The 20,581-nt window shown below is 38.3% G+C and overlaps 1 pseudogene; it reads left to right on the top strand.

Moving 5' to 3' along the window:
* Window positions 1-972: 972 nt before the first annotated feature.
* On the top strand, window positions 973-19,476 carry LOC107946723 (probable receptor-like serine/threonine-protein kinase At5g57670; annotated as a pseudogene).
* Window positions 19,477-20,581: the final 1,105 nt, after the last annotated feature.

Genomic DNA, 20,581 nt, shown 5'->3' with positions numbered 1-20,581 from the left:
CTTTACCGAAGTGAAGAACACTTACCAAAGTTTCAACACCTAGGGAGCAAATCGGCAGGGATCCAAAAGACTGGGATTCGACACTAATCCTACCAAAACCGATTAGAAGAAGTGAGGGACAGAGTAATATATAGTAGCAAAACGGATTGAGAGAGCAAAACACTTACACTAGAATCGATCAAAGTAGAAAGAGTAGTGGTGGCATAGAGGATATTCGGCTCTTGAGACTTGTGTGGTAAAAGAGGTTATTCGACACAAAGAGAAGTAGAAATAGTTTAAAAACACCAGAGGTGAATCAAAAATAGAATTTGAGTAGGGAAGAATGGAAAATTGGCACAAAGAAAAAAAGAAGAATAAAGGATTCTAGCTTTTAGATTATTGGAGAAAAATGGTGTTTTTTGGCAACAAGGTGAGGGAGAATTTGACATTAGCCTGGCAACCTCACATTCGGTACCTATATATAGCCTCTAGCTGAATTTCCTATCCCCTAATCCCCAATTCATCTCCACCTCTTTACACTTCTCATCTCCTAAATTTTCTCCCTGATAACCCCTTAATCCCCTCCTCAAATTTCTCCTCTTATCACACCCTACAAAGTTCATATCCAACGCCACCACTTTCCATTCCTTAAGCAAAACTAAATCCTTTTTTTGAGAAAGGAAGGATTCGAACTCCATACCTTATTTCCTTGCATGTGACGCCACTTGCCACTCCACTACAAGTCTTTCTTGTGTCCAATTCTTCCTTCATTTATTTAAAAACCAACCTACTTGCCAGCAAGGTTCCTTTATTTATTAACCCATAATTCTTTCACCCCTAAGTTCGAACTCAAACCTTAATCAAGACCTACTATCACATTATTAACACTTGACTAGGAATGTTGAGCACAATTTTTATCAAAACCAAAAAAAAATAAAAGTTCCAGATTTCAGGATTTTTGGGGTGTTACAAATGTAACCTCTTTGCACCACCATGACCATGCAAAAGAAAGGTAAGTCGATCTTAGACTCTAAATAAGCGGTTCTCGGAGGCAACCCGAGCACTAACAATATTAATTTCTTTAAATTTTAGTTTTTAACATCTAACCACTAACTTAGTCTTTGAATACAGGTTTTGCAAAACCACACGGCCAGGCACACAGACGTGTCTTAGGCCGTGCTCACACCATGGGAGGAGACACAGCCGTGCAATACGGCCGCATGAAACTAGGGCAAAGTTTGTCTCCAACACGGGATGCAATAAGTTGCCATGAGCGTGGGACGTACCCGTGGGCGAACTTGTCAAAAAAACACAAGTGTACGACAAACCCGTGTTTTGAAACCATAGTCGACATTGAGAAATTAACACATGCGTGCGACACATCCGTGCCTATCAACTGTGATTGAAACTGTCAAACCAACACGGGCGTGCACATTTGAACATGGGCATGGGAGAAGCGAATAAAGTAGGACACAGCCGTGTGAACCAACATGCCCAAAGAACACGGGTGTGGGACGAATTTCAGACGCGCCCAAATTTAAAAATTGAGAAACATACGGCTAAAATTAGGGCACACGACAGCGTGCACCAAAATCTATATAAACCCCTCACTATTCATCATCCCCTTTCCCAAAATCTCTAACCGTAGCTGCTGCAACTTCTTTACATGCCCTTCCTGACACGCCCGTGCACCAGACACAACGCCACCATCGAAGACCCAAGCTCCTCCCTCTACCAAGCTCTTGCGTTTGTTCATTCTTTTCTCTTCATTTCTTTACTAATTTGATTTTTCTTGTTTTATTTTGACTGTTAATCTTCATAGTTCTAATAATAGCAATGCTTATACCCTTTGTTTCTTGCTAATCTAGTTGATGGATTATGGTACATTCATTCTTGTGTTGCCATGGACTTTAACCTATTTCCCATATTATCATTCCCATATGCATCCATTCACTAGGCATTATTCTCGTATTCCTATTCGTAGTAATGACTTAAAATATCTTATTGGGTTATCTTTCAGCATAATTGTTTTTAGTACATGACTTCTATGAAGTATCTCTATTTAGTTCTAACATGCATTGCATATCTATCCATGCTATTTTTGGGGAGTAATTTTATTTTTATTTCATCTTGCCATTGCAGATATCATGTCAAATCATGGTAAGAAAATTGCCATCCCCGCCTCGAAGAAGAGAAAAGGAGCAACGTCATCCTCGGGTCCTATCGCTGAAATCAGACACCAATTCCTCCAATTCTCACTGGGACCACAAGCGAAACTTTTTCAAATACTACAGGCCCGACCCCTAGGTGCGGGTCGCTGCATTGACTGGGCCGAACTTGAACAAATCCAACTGGCTGACGCAGTCTGAGCCCTCTTGACGACTAACCTGTGGAGGCTATTCTTTGAGATCGTCGAGGCGACGTACCTCGAGCTCACACTCGAACTCTGTTCAACCTTTCACCTCCAAGTAGTTATGACAGAGTTCGATGATCCTGGAACGGTCTAGTTCCGTCTCGGCGGTTTAGTCTGCCAGTTGAGCATACCCGAGTTTGGCGTCGCTTTGGGGCTCTATACGAAGGAGTTCATGGACGACGATGATTTTGAAACCCTCCATCGTCACATCCACTTGTCTCCCTTCAACTGTTGGAGGGCCTTCGTTCCCGCTTCGGCCACCTATGATCCCAGCCACTCTAAAGCATAGATTCTCGCCCCATCCCTGAGGTACTTATGCGCCATCTTAGCCCACACATTGACAAGACAATGAGAGAGCACTGGCATCGTCAACACTCACGACGCCTACTTTTTATAGAGTATGGCGAACGGGCACATCTTCGACCTTACCTATTTCATTGCCCTCGCTTCACCATTAGACGAAGCGGCATAGGAGAGGAGTCATCTCCATTGGCCCCTATGTGACTCGACTGGCATGGTACTTCAGGCTCCTCAACACAGTAGCACAATCATCCTCCCTAACTCTCATTGGTCAGATGTCCCCGCAAGGCATCTGGAGTATGCTACATATAAGGATGATCGAGAAACGACGTGGAACCTACCCTCCTCAGTACCTCCTCGTCCAATCTACCGAGGAGGAGGGCCTAGAGGACATTACTGATGATGTCGCTCTACAGCACGAGGACCCATAGTCTCAGCCACCATCCATCCATTGTCCAGTTCATGCAGCGGCTTCATACTCTGACATCTCTGAGCGCCTTACTCAATTTGAGCAGCAGTGTTTTCAGCGCTTTGATCACATTGATGCTACTCTACATCAGATTTATCAACACCTTCACATCTCATCGCCACCACCACCTCGCGAACCATCCGGCGATGACGATGTTTAAAGACTTTTTATTTTTTATTTTTATTTTCACTTTTATTTATCTTCTTTAAGTACTTTTTATTTTATTTTCATTTAATACTATTTCATTTTTAGGTTTTATAATCTTTATTGAACAATTTGTAGTTTCAACTATTTCATTTTGAGTAATTATGCTTCTCTATATTTCCTAAGAGTTCTTGATGTTATCAAAGTTATAAAGAGCTCCAAAGCTGACTATTACTTAGGAACTTGCAACTCCACTGGAAAAGGTTCTCCACGACTACCATGCCCTGCCCGGCCACCACGATAACCTCTTCGTTGGACACTGTGGTTGTGGAACCCAACCTCTACCACCACCAGAGTATCCTTCTCTAATCTCATAATTTCCTTGGTCGATTATTCTCCATAACTCCAATTCAAGGATTCCATTCATCATTCAGGAAGTCTCACTCCTCTCCCTATCTTATGATCTTATATCTATATAATTCAATAAATCTAACTTTGTACATTGAGGGCAATGTACATCTTAAGTGTGGGGGGTCTTTTATATCATTATCAGAAAATCCCTGAATTTTATCTTGTTCTCAAATAATTTTCTCGTATCATCATTAGAATGAATTTTGATTAATTTATTATTTTTATTAATATGTCTTGATTAAAACATAGGCATTTATGCATTGATTGTTTAAACTTTAGGAATTAGATAATCAAGCATGATAAGTTGATTTTTGAAAATTAAAAAAAGTTTTTTAAGTTGTTTCCCTAAGTTTAGGTATTATCTTGAGTTGAAATTCACAAGTTTAAACATAAAAAAATCCATAATTTTTGTGAGATTTTGAGCCTTTAAAGCATATAATATTTCTTTCATGCTCACTTTTATTGTTGCTTTGAGTGCGTCAATCTTGATTTGTTATTCTAGAACTTGCTTGGTTATGCATGTCAAGACCACACCATTTGATTTGATATGACAAGATGATAAAGGTGCTTAGGCTTAACCCACTCACTCCATAAAATCCTACCTTCACAATTAACCCTTAGTGAACCCTCTTGAGCCCAATAACCCATTCATTGATTTACCCTTAATATTAACCCATAACCCATTATTGTTGAAATCCCCTAAATTAATTTGATCACTATTTTTTTCGAGATTTGATTTGAATAAATTGCTTAGCTATGTTTTATTTTTGATAGATAGCCTATGTTATATGACTTGTTCTTAAAACAAACTTATATATATATACAATACATACATATATATTAGTAGTAACTCGTCGTTTTTGAGCTTAAGTGTTAATTCCATATTCTGAGAAGAAGCTCACTTGTATTCAATTGATAATTAGTTATTTTTCTAGAAGGCAACTTTTCAATTCAATCTCAATTCTAACCTTTTTTTTCAGTTTGTGACCACACCCCCTAACCAAAGCTACGTTACAACCCTCTAAATGACTTTTTGATTGATGAATCATCTCAATATATAGTGGTGAAGATTTGATTTTCATGCAAGTCTATGGTAATAACTTTTCATATTGACTAATGAGTGCTTTATTTATTGTCCTTAAACACCTCAAGTGATTTGAGTAAATCTTTAGTGAGGATGTTAAACTTTGTGATATTTTGAATCAAAGGTAATCACTTAGATGAGGGGAGACACCTATGTTTTTGTGATAAAATGCTCAACTTGGAATGTTTGAAACTTTGATGTTCTTCTAGTTGAATTATCAATGTATGATTACTTATGGTTTATTTTGAGATATTATTGATAGGGACTATAAATTGAGAAGAATTTATTTTGATTGTGAGTTGAGGATTTTGCTTGAGGACAAGCAAACGCTTAAGTGTGGGGGTATTTGATAGACCATAATTTATACATATTTTTATCCCATGCTTAGCACATTTATGGATGATTTCTCCTTAGATTTGGTGAATTCAAGCTCCTAATTTTTTAATTTCATGTTTTATACTTAAGTAAGCATAGGAGGGCAAAAAGGGCGAGAAATGGGCCAAAAACGGAGAAAACGGGGCAACATGGGAAATCAACATGGCCTGGAGTTCCTTACACGGGTAGATCACACGCCCATTCCTATTTAACAGCCTTGAGCACGATCTTCAAGAAATCGCACACGCGCGTGTCACACAGGCGTGTCCCTGTCGAGCCCAAGTTTATTCCTATTCGGAAAAGGCTACTTTTGAGGGCTTTTAGGAATTCTAAAGCCTATTTAAACACCTGAGGAGGCAATTAGAAGACACACAGAGTAATAGGCAAGGAATTACTCAAGGAAAGCCGATTGATCCATCTCAAAAGCTGGATTCATCATCAAGACTGAATATCTCCCTTCAATTTCCTTCAGGAGTTTTGGGTTTTCTTTATGTTTTGTTATCTTTCTTCTTTTGAGATGTTTTCTTTCATAATTATGAACTAAACCCCCTAAATACCTTAGAGGAATAAAAGTTAAGACGGATCTTGTTATTATTATCTGAATTGTATGATAAATATTTGACTTGTTCTTAATTATGTGTTCTTAATTCTTGTTTTAATATTCCAGGATATTTATTTAAGTTAATGCGCTTATTTAGAGGAGCAAAAGTCCCTATCTAAGAGTAAAGTTTTCGTAATTAAGTGGAGTTAATTGCACGCCTAGAGATAGGGTGACAAGATTTTGCCAGATTAGGGTGAAACCTAATAAGGGAGTCCATAGATCGAGTTAATGCAACACTAGGGTGTTAATTACAAAGAGATTTCAATTAATCAAACTAGGGTTAGACGTTATTAGTCTCGAGAGAGATAATAATATAACTTAGGGATTTCTATGGATCAAGTCAAATAAATAAATCTTCTAATCCAGAGTCAAATAACAAGTGAAGTCTAGCTGGATTTTTCCTTGGGTACTGTCTTAATCAATCGAGTTTTCCCAAAAGCTTTTCCCCAATTTTCTTTCTGTGAAACCTTAGTTTAGATAAACAAATCCCTTAATATTTAGGCTAGATAATTAAAAGAAAGTAATTACTAGTACTCTTGGTTCCTTTAGGTTTGACAATCCGATCTTACTAAAGCTATACTATTGTTCGATAGGTACACTTTCCTTCATCGTGATAATAGTTAGTTTCAAGAACGATTAATTATAATTTTTTAAAACCTATCGCGAATATCACGTATCAAGAACACAACAATAAAGGTAGCTTCAAGGTTGTTTTAGTTGCACAACATTCTAAAAGACCTTTTTGGAGATGCTTATCCTTCGAAGAAATATTTGTTGCCACCAATGCTTTTATCTTAGGTTTATTGAACTGCTCTACTTTTTTTTGAGGGGGAGGCATTCAAACTTTTCTTTATTTATTAGTGCTAATGATTTCCATTTGGTTATGTGGATAAATAGAAAATTTGACAGGAAAAGTGTAACAGCCCTAATTCGACCCTAGTCGGAATGTGGTTTCGGGACCACAAAACCGAGTCATAAAATTTAGTTAAAATTTTATTTGCATATCTTATATGTGTGATAGTACTTGTACAAAAATTTGATGTTTTAATTTTATATTAGGAATGTGAATTTTGCTTGAAAGGATCTAGTTGAAAGACTTGGAAAATTATGATAGATAAATAAGTAAGGACCAAATAGTATTAAAGTGGGAAAGTGTTGTCCTTGCATGTCAAATTAGCCAAACTAAAGCATAGTGACCGGCCATGCTATGGGTGGAAACATGTCTCCAACATGTTATGCTAGTGATGTATGTTAAGAAAAATAAAATAATGAGCATGGTGATTAAATAATGAAAGGAAGGGTGATGAAAAAAAAAATAATATGGTCTCATCCATACCCCCTTGTTGCCGTGAATTGAAGAAAGAAAACAAAAAAAAAGTGTTCATTCTTGAACATCTTTGGCCGAATAGAGGGAAGAAAGGAAGGGGAAAAGCTTGAGAAAATCGGCTATGGTGGTTTGCTAGACTAAGGTATGTTTGATGTTGTCCTTGAGATGCATGCATGTTTTAGTAATTGACTTGAGTTCTAAATAGCCCATGTTCAAATCTTGAATCTTGTTGGTAACATGAGCAATCGGTCATGAGAAAGTGTTCAAGAAATGGTTGTTGTTCATGTTATTTGGATGAGAAATGGTGAGTTTTGTTGTTTCATGTTAAAGTTAGGTGAATAATGATAGAGGAGTGTTTGAACTATAAAAAGAATCGGCTACCTTGTTATGAGCTAGGGCCGAATGTGAGTTTGGTTGTGTTTGAATATTACATGCTTGGTAGAATGGTGGATGAAGGTGCCGAATGTATGTTGGATTGATAGAGTCTCCAAATTGATTTTATGTGTGTATGCATGACCGAATATACGTGGTCACATGAGTAAGGAAATGAGTTATTTGATATGTGGTAAAAGTTAAGTACTAAATCGAAGGTTGCTAAAATTGCCATTTCTTTAGCCGAATATGTGTTTGATCAATGAAGGAATTGTTGAAGAATATAGGTGAACTTGGTGAGAGTATTCGGCTTAGTGTATAAATGATATAAAGATTTTAGGAAATTGTTTTGGTTAGGTGTATGTATGATTAAGTATATTCGGCAATATACTTAAAGTGGGTACATGATATTACATTATAATTATTGAGCTTAAGTATATGGATATGTGTATATGTGGTCATATAATGACATTTTGGTTCGAAAATTTAATGATATGTGATTGCCGAATGTGATAAATAAATTCATGTTATTGGGTTAAATATTGAATACTCTTATTTGTATTATTTAAGCTCAAGAACCTAAAGGAGAGGCGTCCAACAAGGGGAAATCGAAGGTCATCGAGTAGCCGACTCGGAATTTTTTTACCCAACATAAAGTAAGTCATTAAGCATATAGTTGGTATTAATTCAAATGGTCATAACGTTTATGTAATGATGCTGAATGGAATGAATAAATATATATATATGCATGTACGTATGTGGTGATGAAAGTGTTGAATGAAAAGAAAAGAGGTGAGATGTATTGAGTTGTTGATCTCGGCACTAAATGTGCGGGTATAAACATTTATGACCACGAGATTGGCGCTAAGTGTGCAGGTTTAAATTGTGCAGCACTAAGTGTGCGAATTGAATATGTAGCACTAAGTGTGCGAGTTTGACTATGTAGCACTAAGTGTGCGAGTTGACTATGTAGCACTAAGTGTGCGAGTATGATTATGTAGCACTAAGTGTGCGAGTTGATTATATAGCACTGAGTGTGCGGACTTAATAAATATTCTTGAATCATTATGGACACTAAGTGTGCGACACTATTGAGTCGATCACGGATAGCGGATCGGGTAAGTATCTTGAGCTCATGGCTAATAGGTGCTATGTCTATATTTGGAGTTGAGCTTGGTAAGTTTGAACCCATGTGACGAATATACTTGAAGTCACGTACATAAGATTTATCGTGGAATGGGTGAAAGGCCGTTTAGTTGTATGATTGTAACGAAAATAAAATGATTTATGAAAATGCCTCGAATATCCTATTGATGAGTATATGGAATGTGAATGCATGATTTGGTATGAGATTGAACCGATAGGTCGGAGGAACTATGGTATGGTTCGGTATGGATGGAGTAACTAGCCTCGTTCCATTTTGTTTCCTCTAGTGATAATGTTATTAATGGATGGTAGTGTATTGCTTATGACTTACTGAGTTATAAACTCACTCGGTGTTTCCTCGTCACCCATACTAGGTTTCTTGGACTCATCTCTTTTTGCGTGGTCGGGCCGTCATCGAAGTCATCACACCGGCTAGCAAGTGTTGGTACTTTCTTCTTAGTCGGCTTAGGAGAACATTTCGGCATGTATAGGCTATTATGTTGTGTTTGAACTTTGGTATGTAAACTTTTAGCCATGCGAAAATGGCATAAATGTTCGGTTGGGTTTGGTTTCATAACGTTAGGTCGTAAATCTTGATAATTCGACCTTTTTATGCCATATGTCATGGTTGATTATTTTGGTGTTAAAATTCATGATATGGCAATAGTGTAGTAGGGGGAAGTTTGACAATGATTAGCCTTTGGCATGGTTAGTCATGATCATAATTTGTGATATGCATGATGAATTATTAGTTAGATCAAGGAGTAAACACGAAGTGGGCATAGTTGCTTTCGTAACAGATGCTGGCAGCAGCAGTGACATGAGATTGAAAAATCACTAAAAATAGTAGGAGTGGAATTAATTGATGAATAAATTATGTAATCGAAGTTCGACGAGTCTATTTCCATATAGAAGTAACGAAAGGATCATATGGACAGTATGTTAAGAGATAATCAGGTTCTCGTGGGACAGGGCTAGAACGGTTTCTGGATTCCCTGCTCCGACTTTGGAAATTCATTATAAATTAACCAGAGATAATTAGGAGTCATACCATATATGTATAGGTTCCTCTCTGAGTCTAGTTTCTATAGAAACAAACGGCATCAGTGTGGAAGTTCTGTACAGGGAGATATCCAGGTCGTAATGCACAAAGGTCAGTGTAGTCGACCCCAGTAACATGGGAGAGTTTGACTAATAAACTGTACTAATTGGCCCGACCAAAAATTCTAGAAAAAATATGTAGATGGGAATATGAGTCTAGTTTCAGGGAAAATTCACGGAACTGGATTTTGAGTTCCAGAGCTCAAGATATGATTTTTAAAGCGACTAGTACGCAGATTGACAGCTTGTCTAGAAAAATTTTAATAAGTGGTTTGAAGTCTGTTAACACCTCGTGTTCAACTCCGGCGACGGCCTCGGGTTCGGGGTGTTACATTTGATTGGTATCAGAGCTATGGTTTAGTCGGTTCTAGGACTACCATAGCGCGTATGAGTCTAGCTATACATACCTTAATGTTAATGTTTAAATGTGTGATGACTTCTGACGGTTAAAATGTTTTTGTTTTGATTAGTAAATGGACCCCGGTGTAGAAGGAACCTTAGCGGATGACGTTGAGAGCGTAGCGGCTGCTCCTGCACAAGGGACGCCGCCTGTTGAACCTCAGTCATCTGCGAATAATCAAGGTGAGGGGGCTAAACAAGCCTTCTTTACCATGATGAATGAATGGGTCGCGCAGTATGCCCGAACCAATCCGGCTGTCCAACAATTCCCGAATTTGAATAATCCACCCCGGGAGCCAGTAATGCCATCAGTTACTGATCCTGTGAGGCTGAGTAAGCCACCTGTAGACTTGATTAGGAAGCGCGGGGCTGAGGAGTTCAGGGCCATAGTTACTGATGATGCTGAAAGGGCCGAGTTCTGGCTTGATAACACCGTTCGGGTGTTTGATGAACTGTCATGCACACCCGATGAATGTCTAAAGTGTGCTATATCCTTGTTGCGGGACTCAGCCTACTATTGGTGGAGGACCCTGATTTCCATAGTCCCAAACGAACGAATAACTTGGGACTTCTTTCAGACGGAATTTCGAAAGAAATATATTAGTCAACGGTTCATTGATCAAAAGCGTAAGGAATTCTTGGAACTCAAGCAAGGCTGTATGACAGTATCTGAATACGAACATGAATTCGTAAGACTCAGTAGGTATGCCCGGGAGTGTGTAGCTGATGAGGTTGCTATGTGCAAAAGATTCGAAGAAGGATTGAATGAGAATTTAAAGCTACTAATGGGTATTTTGGAAATAAAAGAATTCGTAACACTAGTCGAACGAGCCTGCAAGGCGGAAGAACTTGGAAAGGAGAAGAAGAAGGCTGAATTTGAAGCTAGAGACTACCGTAAAAGATCGACGGGTAAAGCCCCGTTCTCAGCCGTAAAGAAGTTCAGGGAGGACACTAATAAGTCGAGGACGACTGCGGGAATTTCCATCAGAGCAAGACCATCGACGGACTCCCGAGCTACTTCGGTAGCTAGTGTGGGCAATAATCGTCTAGAGAAACCTGAATGTCCCCAATGCGGAAGACGACACCTAGGTGAATGTTGGGGTAAGTCTATTAACAGGGCCTGTTACGGATGCGGTTCGAAGGACCACTTCATTAGAGATTGCACGGAGCTTGATGAGAAGAATAAGATTCAAGGTGCAAGACCTAGTGGAGTGACAACTAGAGGTAGACCACCGAGAATTTTAGGAGGTAGGGGTGGTAGTCAGAGAGGGGCTTCTGATACGGCTGTTCGAGCCGAGAACCGCACTCCTGCTAGAGCATATGCCATCCGCGCACGAGAGGAGGCATCCTCCCCTGACGTCATCACTGGTACCTTCACTCTCTTTGATACTAACGTGATTGCATTGATTGACCCTGGCTCTACTCATTCATATGTATGCGAAACCTTAGCATCCAGTAAGACTCTACCTGTTGAGTCTACTGAGTTCGTAATTCGAGGGTCAAACCCTTTGGGTCAATGCGTATTTGTTGATAAAGTGTGTAAGAGATGCCCTCTAATAATCCGAGAATCCTGTTTTCCGGCCGATTTGATGCTTTTGCCGTTTGACGAATTTGATGTTATTCTTGGTTTGGATTGGTTGACCGCGCATGATGCGGTTGTGAATTGCAAAAGCAAGACTATTGATTTGAGGTGCGCAAATAACGAGATAATCCGAGTTGAGTCTGCGGACTTAAGGGGGTTGCCAGCTGTAATATCAGCAATGTTGGCCCAGAAATATGTGAGAAAAGGGTGCGAAGCATACCTTGCGTATGTACTTGATGACAAAGAGTTAGAAAAGAAACCCGAATCTGTGCCGGTGGTTTGTGAATACCCGGATGTTTTTCCTGAAGAATTGCCGGGTTTGCCACCTGTTCGGGAGATAGAGTTTGGTATTGAGCTTGTACCTGGAACTGCGCCAATTTCGATAGCTCCGTATCGTATGGCACTAACCGAGTTAAAAGAGTTGAAAGCTCAGTTGCAAGAATTGACGGATAGAGGTTTCGCTCGACCAAGTTTCTCACCTTGGGGTGCACCAGTATTGTTTGTGAAAAAGAAGGACAGAACCATGAGGTTGTGCATTGACTATCGTCAACTGAATAAAGTGACGATAAAGAACAAATATCCGTTGCCGCGCATCGATGATTTGTTCGACCAACTGAAGGGAGCCACTGTGTTCTCGAAAATAGATTTGAGATCGAGCTATTATCAGTTGCGAATTCGAGATTCGGACATACCCAAAACTGCCTTCAGAACGAGATATGGTCACTACGAATTCTTAGTGATGCCGTTTGGGCTCACTAATGCCCCTGCGGTATTTATGGATTTGATGAATCGGATCTTCAGACCATATTTGGATCGGTTCGTAGTTGTGTTCATTGATGACATCTTGGTCTATTCAAGAGATGAGATCGAACATGCTGAACACTTGAGATTAATGTTGCAAGTTTTGCGGGATAAGAAGTTATATGCTAAGTTCAGTAAGTGTGAGTTCTGGTTAAGAGAGGTTAGCTTCTTGGGTCATGTGGTATCCGCATCGGGTATTCGAGTTGACCCGAACAAAATCTCAGCCATACTTAACTGGAAACCTCCGAGAAATATTACTGAGGTTCGGAGCTTTTTGGGACTCGCCGGTTATTACCGACGATTTGTCAAAGGTTTCTCGATGATAGCCACACCAATGACGAAGCTACTTCAAAAGGATGTTAAGTTCGAATGGACGGAGAAATGTCAGAAAAGTTTCGATCAACTGAAAACTCATTTGACTGAAGCACCAATTTTAGTGCAACCCGAATCAGGCAAAGAGTTTGTCATTTATAGTGACGCATCCCTACTTGGGTTGGGTTGCGTGTTGATGCAAGAAGGTCGAGTTGTGGCCTATGCGTCGAGACAATTGAAGCCACACGAGAGAAATTATCCGACCCACGACCTCGAACTAGCTGCCATCGTATTTGCTTTAAAAATATGTCGACATTATTTATTTGGCGAAAAGTGCCATGTATTTTCGGATCACAAAAGTCTCAAATATTTGATGACTCAAAGAGACCTAAATCTGCGACAAAGACGTTGGCTTGAGTTGTTGAAAGATTACGAGCTTGCCATTGATTACCACCCGGGAAAGGCTAATGTGGTTGCGGACGCCTTAAGCCGGAAATCGCTGTTTGCTTTGCGAGTGATGAATGTGCACTTGTCTGTTCTACCCGACAATGTGTTAGTAGCTGAATTAAAAGCCAAACCATTATTGATTCATCAAATTCGTGAAGCCCAGAAAGTTGATGATGAATTGGTTGCAAAACGGGCTGAGTGTGTTCCGAACAAGGAATCGGAGTTTCAAATGGATGATGATGATTGTTTGAGGTTCAAAAGTCGTTTGTGTGTTCCAAGGAATTCGAAACTTATTTCGATGATTTTGAATGAGGCTCATAGTGGCCGAATGTCTATCCACCCGGGTAGTACTAAAATGTACAACTATCTGAAACGTCAGTTTTGGTGGCATGGTATGAAACGAGACATCTCTGACTTTGTTTCGAGATGCTTAATATGTCAACAAGTGAAAGCAGAACATCAAGTGCCTTCAGGATTACTTCAGCCGATCATGATACCCGAGTGAAAATGGGATCGAGTCACAATGGACTTTGTGTCCGGGCTGCCATTGTCAGCAAGTAAGAAGGATGCGATTTGGGTTGTTGTCGATCGACTGACTAAGTCGGCTCACTTTATCCCCGTGCGTACGGATTTTTCATTGGATAAACTAGCTGAATTGTACGTTTCTCAGATTGTGAGATTACATGGAGTACCTATTTCTATCGTGTCGGATAGAGATCCGAGATTCACCTCGCGATTTTGGAAGAAATTGCAAGAAGCTTTGGGTACCAAGCTGCATTTTAGCACCGCTTTTCATCCCCAAACCGATGGTCAATCTGAACGAACAATTCAGATACTCGAGGATATGTTGAGATGTTGCGTCTTAGAGTTCTGTGGTTCATGGGAAAGATATTTGCCTTTGATTGAATTTGCTTATAACAATAGCTTTCAATCAAGCATTAAGATGGCACCTTACGAGGCTTTATACGGTCGCAAGTGCCGTACCCCATTATTTTGGACTGAAGTTAGTGAAAGTAAAATCTTTAGGGTTGATTTGATTAAGGATGCCGAGCAGAAAGTCCGAGTAATTCGCGAAAGTTTGAAAGCCGCTTCGGATCGTCAAAAGTCGTATGCGGATTTGAAAAGAAAAGACATTGAATATCAGGTTGGAGATAAAGTATTTCTCAAAGTTTCACCCTGGAAGAAGGTGCTTAGATTTGGTCGTAAGGGCAAATTGAGTCCGAGATTCATCGGCCCATACGAAGTATCCGAACGAGTTGGACAAGTTGCATACCGATTAATTTTGCCCCCTGAGCTTGAAAAGATTCACGACGTCTTTCATGTTTCGATGCTTCGACGCTATCGATCTGATCCATCGCATATAATTAGCCCATCAGAGGTTGAAATTCAAGCCGATATGAGTTATGAAGAAGAACCGATACGTATCCTAGCTCGTGAAGTGAAGGAGTTGCGAAACAAAAGGGTTCCGTTAGTGAAGGTGTTATGGCTCAAACATGGGATCGAGGAAGCTACTTGGGAAACCGAGAGCTCGATGAAAGAACGATACCCAAACCTATTTACCGGTAAGATTTTCGGGGACGAAAATTTCTTAAGTGGGGGAGAGTTGTAACAGCCTTAATTCGACCCTAGTCGGAATGTGGTTTCGGGACCACAAAACCGAGTCATAAAATTTAGTTAAAATTTTATTTGCATATCTTATATGTGTGATAGTACTTGTACAAAAGTTTGATGTTTTAATTTTATATTAGGAATGTGAATTTTGCTTGAAAGGATCTAGTTGAAAGACTTGGAAAATTATGATAGATAAATAAGTAAGGACCAAATAGTATTAAAGTGGGAAAGTGTTGTCCTTGCATGTCAAATTAGCCAAACTAAAGCATAGTGGCCGGCCATGCTATGGGTGGAAACATGTCTCCAACATGTTATGCTAGTGATGTATGTTAAGAAAAATAAAATAATGAGCATGGTGATTAAATAATGAAAGGAAGGGTGATGAAAAAAAAATAATATGGTCTCATCCATACCCCCTTGTTGCCGTGAATTGAAGAAAGAAAACAAAAAAAAAAGTGTTCATTCTTGAACATCTTTGGCCGAATAGAGGGAAGAAAGGAAGGGGAAAAGCTTGAGAAAATCGGCTATGGTGGTTTGCTAGACTAAGGTATGTTTGATGTTGTCCTTGAGATGCATGCATGTTTTAGTAATTGACTTGAGTTCTAAATAGCCCATGTTCAAATCTTGAATCTTGTTGGTAACATGAGCAATCGGTCATGAGAAAGTGTTCAAGAAATGGTTGTTGTTCATGTTATTTGGATGAGAAATGGTGAGTTTTGTTGTTTCATGTTAAAGTTAGGTGAATGATGATAGAGGAGTGTTTGAACTATAAAAAGAATCGGCTACCTTGTTATGAGCTAGGGCCGAATGTGAGTTTGGTTGTGTTTGAATATTACATGCTTGGTAGAATGGTGGATGAAGGTGCCGAATGTATGTTGGATTGATAGAGTCTCCAAATTGATTTTATGTGTGTATGCATGACCGAATATACGTGGTCACATGAGTAAGGAAATGAGTTATTTGATATGTGGTAAAAGTTAAGTACTAAATCGAAGGTTGCTAAAATTGCCATTTCTTTAGCCGAATATGTGTTTGATCAATGAAGGAATTGTTGAAGAATATAGGTGAACTTGGTGAGAGTATTCGGCTTAGTGTATAAATGATATAAAGATTTTAGGAAATTGTTTTGGTTAGGTGTATGTATGATTAAGTATATTCGGCAATATACTTAAAGTGGGTACATGATATTACATTATAATTATTGAGCTTAAGTATATGGATATGTGTATATGTGGTCATATAATGACATTTTGGTTCGAAAATTTAATGATATGTGATTGCCGAATGTGATAAATAAATTCATGTTATTGGGTTAAATATTGAATACTCTTATTTGTATTATTTAAGCTCAAGAACCTAAAGGAGAGGCGTCCAACAAGGGGAAATCGAAGGTCATCGAGTAGCCGACTCGGAATTTTTTTACCCAACATAAAGTAAGTCATTAAGCATATAGTTGGTATTAATTCAAATGGTCATAACGTTTATGTAATGATGCTGAATGGAATGAATAAATATATATATGCATGTACGTATGTGGTGATGAAAGTGTTGAATGAAAAGAAAAGAGGTGAGATGTATTGAGTTGTTGATCTCGGCACTAAATGTGCGGGTATAAACATTTATGACCTCGAGATTGGCGCTAAGTGTGCGGGTTTAAATTGTGCAGCACTAAGTGTGTGAATTGAATATGTAGCACTAAGTGTGCGAGTTTGACTATGTAGCACTAAGTGTGCGAGTTGACTATGTAGCACTAAGTGTGCGAGTATGATTATGTAGCACTAAGTGTGCGAGTTGATTATATAGCACTGAGTGTGCGGACTTAATAAATATTCTTGAATCATTATGGACACTAAGTGTGCGACACTATTGAGTCGATCACGGATAGCGGATCGGGTAAGTATCTTGAGCTCATGGCTAATAGGTGCTATGTCTATATTTGGAGTTGAGCTTGGTAAGTTTGAACCCATGTGACGAATATACTTGAAGTCACGTACATAAGATTTATCGTGGAATGGGTGAAAGGCCGTTTAGTTGTATGATTGTAACGAAAATAAAATGATTTATGAAAATGCCTCGAATATCCTATTGATGAGTATATGGAATGTGAATGCATGATTTGGTATGAGATTGAACCGATAGGTCGGAGGAACTATGGTATGGTTCGGTATGGATGGAGTAACTAGCCTCGTTCCATTTTGTTTCCTCTAGTGATAATGTTATTAATGGATGGTAGTGTATTGCTTATGACTTACTGAGTTATAAACTCACTCGGTGTTTCCTCGTCACCCATACTAGGTTTCTTGGACTCGTCTCTTTTTGCGTGGTCGGGCCGTCATCGAAGTCATCACACCGGCTAGCAAGTGTTGGTACTTTCTTCTTAGTCGGCTTAGGAGAACATTTCGGCATGTATAGGCTATTATGTTGTGTTTGAACTTTGGTATGTAAACTTTTAGCCATGCGAAAATGGCATAAATGTTCGGTTGGGTTTGGTTTCATAACGTTAGGTCGTAAATCTTGATAATTCGACCTTTTTATGCCATATGTCATGGTTGATTATTTTGGTGTTAAAATTCATGATATGGCAATAGTGTAGTAGGGGGAAGTTTGACAATGATTAGCCTTTGGCATGGTTAGTCATGATCATAATTTGTGATATGCATGATGAATTATTAGTTAGATCAAGGAGTAAACACGAAGTGGGCATAGTTGCTTTCGTAACAGATGCTGGCAGCAGCAGTGACATGAGATTGAAAAATCACTAAAAATAGTAGGAGTGGAATTAATTGATGAATAAATTATGTAATCGAAGTTCGACGAGTCTATTTCCATATAGAAGTAACGAAAGGATCATATGGACAGTATGTTAAGAGATAATCAGGTTCTCGTGGGATAGGGCCAGAACGGTTTCTGGATTCCCTGCTCCGACTTTGGAAATTCATTATAAATTAACCAGAGATAATTAGGAGTCATACCATATATTTATAGATTCCTATCTGAGTCTAGTTTCTATAGAAACAAACGGCATCAGTATGGAAGTTCTGTACAGGGAGATATCCAGGTCGTAATGCACAAAGGTCAGTGTAGTCGACCCCAGTAACATGGGAGAGTTTGACTAATAAACTGTACTAATTGGCCCGACCAAAAATTCTAGAAAAAATATGTAGATGGGAATATGAGTCTAGTTTCAGGGAAAATTCACGGAACTGGATTTTGAGTTCCAGAGCTCAAGATATGATTTTTAAGGCGACTAGTACGCAGATTGACAGCTTGTCTGGAAAAATTTTAATAAGTGGTTTGAAGTCTGTTAACACCTTGTGTTCAACTCCGGCGACGGCCTCGGGTTCGGGGTGTTATAGAAAGGATGGTATACAGAGGTATACAAAGGAGTATTAAAGGATGGGGAAGAGATTACTATGAAGAGGCTAACAAAAGCTCTGATTGATGAAAGGAAGGAAAAGGATTTTTTGACAGAAATTGGAACTATTGGTCATGTCTGCCACCAAAATGTAATGACACTTTTAGGTTGTTTCATTGACAATGGCCTTTATCTCATCTTTCAGTTCTTTTCTAAAGGCTTTATTTCTTCTCTTCTCCATAGTAGAAAATGTAAACTTTTGATTTCCTTTTCCCCCATCACAGTCGACTGTTTATTTATGAATTTTTTTTCTTATGAATGTTTTGGAATGCCTTCTTTTCATAGAATTTTTGTGACTACGAATATGAATTTGCCTCCATTGGACTAGAAAATAAGCTATAAGATTGCAGTTGGGACTGCAAAAGGACTCCATTACTTGCATAAAGGGCATAAAAGAAGGATAATCCACCGTAACATTAAGTCTTCAAATATTCTATTGACTGTAAATTTTGAACATCAGGTATCCATATAATATTTTCTCTGTTTTGAATTTCATTGGTCATGCTAATATTGAGTTCTTGCAGTATTTTGAGTTTGATGATAACCTCTTCGCTTTCTCTTCAAATTTATGTGTAGATATCTGATTTTAGACTAGCAAAATGGATTGCTTCTTCGTGGACACACCATTCTATTGCTCCGATTGAAGGCAAATTTGGGTACTAATAATATATACATATGTATGTTCTGTATAACATTTATTTTCTTCTCTTTTTTTAATAAAACAAAAATTAAGCCGCTACAAGGGTTTTAATGGAAGTGCTGGATGTGATGTAGGCATTTAGCTCCCAAGTACTTTATGCTTGGTATTGTGGACTAGAAGATAAATGTGTTTGCATTTTTAGTTTTCTTGTTAGAGATTATATTAGGGAGGAAACCAGTTGATGCCTCTCACCAAAGCTTGCACTACTGGGTAATGCTTTCCCTTGAAATAGAAATATCATCTTTGTTACATGTTACTTATTTCATTACTTCACACGTTACTTGTTACCTTCTCAACTCAATAGGCAAAACCAATATTGAATGGTCAGGAGATTTATAAACTGGTAGATCCAAGGTTACGAGGTGTCTTCGACCTTTCATAGCTAAAAATACTTGCATTTGCAGCATCTTTCTGCATTCGAGCATCTTCGACATGGTGTCCTACTATGAATGAGGTACCATTTTTGCTTGCTAGATCTCTATTATGAATCAATAAGAATTCATTACCTACACATATTCATTAATGAATTAGTATTTCCTATTTAGTGTTGGAAAATAGGCTACTGTAAAACAAATCTGTTAGCACTGACTAGAAAATAAATAAATATTTAAGAAATAAAAAAATTATTGCGCTGTGGTAAACCCACTGCCACAGAAATAAATTCACCATGATTAGTTTAATTGCATAGTGGACGTCGTACCCCAAGGTTAACACAGTGCTTCAATATTCATACACCCGAATAAGGAAGATGAAACTCGATTACTCCTCAAGGAAATCATAGTAGGATCAATTCCCAAGAAAGTTTGGAAGGGTCACAATTGGTCCCACTTAAAACACAAACACCTAGACAAAAATTTTCTCTAAAGTGATTTAGAGAAAAAAAAAATTACAAAATTTATAAGAAATTCGAAAAGGAAGGAAGATGAGCAAAGTGCTTTCAGAGAGCGTTGTTTTCTTTTCTATGTTTGAAAATGAAGAAATTAGTATTATTTTTTATGTTTGATAATATTCGAATCTGTTTAAAAGTAATATTTTCAAGGACGAAAATCCCTAAGGGGGGAGAATTGTATCAGTCCAGTTTAGACCCTAGTCAAAATAGTGATTTTGTGACCAGAAATTCAAGTCAGAGAAATGTTTAAATATTATTTTCTGTGTCAATAATGTGTGAATTACTATGTGTGAAAGTCTCATATGTAAATTTGAATGTTTGTGTGCCGATTTGATAGAACGGAATTAATCGCGTAAAATTTAAAAGTTGCTTGCCATTTGTTAAAATGCTGAATTGACATGGCTTTTGAATTATGAAGTCCTTATAATGCAATTAAACCATTGAATAAATGCATGGACATATTTAGTCATGAATTAGTGGAATTCTAAAGAAAATAAAAAGGTTAAAATTGTAAATGGCTAATTAATGTTTGTCCAATTATCATCTTGTTCATGCCGAAATTGAAGAAAGAAAAGCTAGGTTTTGGTGTTTTAAGATTCGACCATTTAAGAACTTGATTAAGGTATGAGTTTTACTCAGTTTTTGATGATTTTTACGTTTTTGTAATCGTTATTAAGTGTTCTAGCTAGCCCATGCTTAAATT

The sequence above is a fragment of the Gossypium hirsutum genome, chromosome A08 (assembly GCF_007990345.1).
Source record: "Gossypium hirsutum isolate 1008001.06 chromosome A08, Gossypium_hirsutum_v2.1, whole genome shotgun sequence".
In the NCBI taxonomy this organism is placed as follows: Eukaryota; Viridiplantae; Streptophyta; class Magnoliopsida; order Malvales; family Malvaceae; genus Gossypium; species Gossypium hirsutum.
This window is presented reverse-complemented; position numbering and strand designations above follow the sequence as displayed.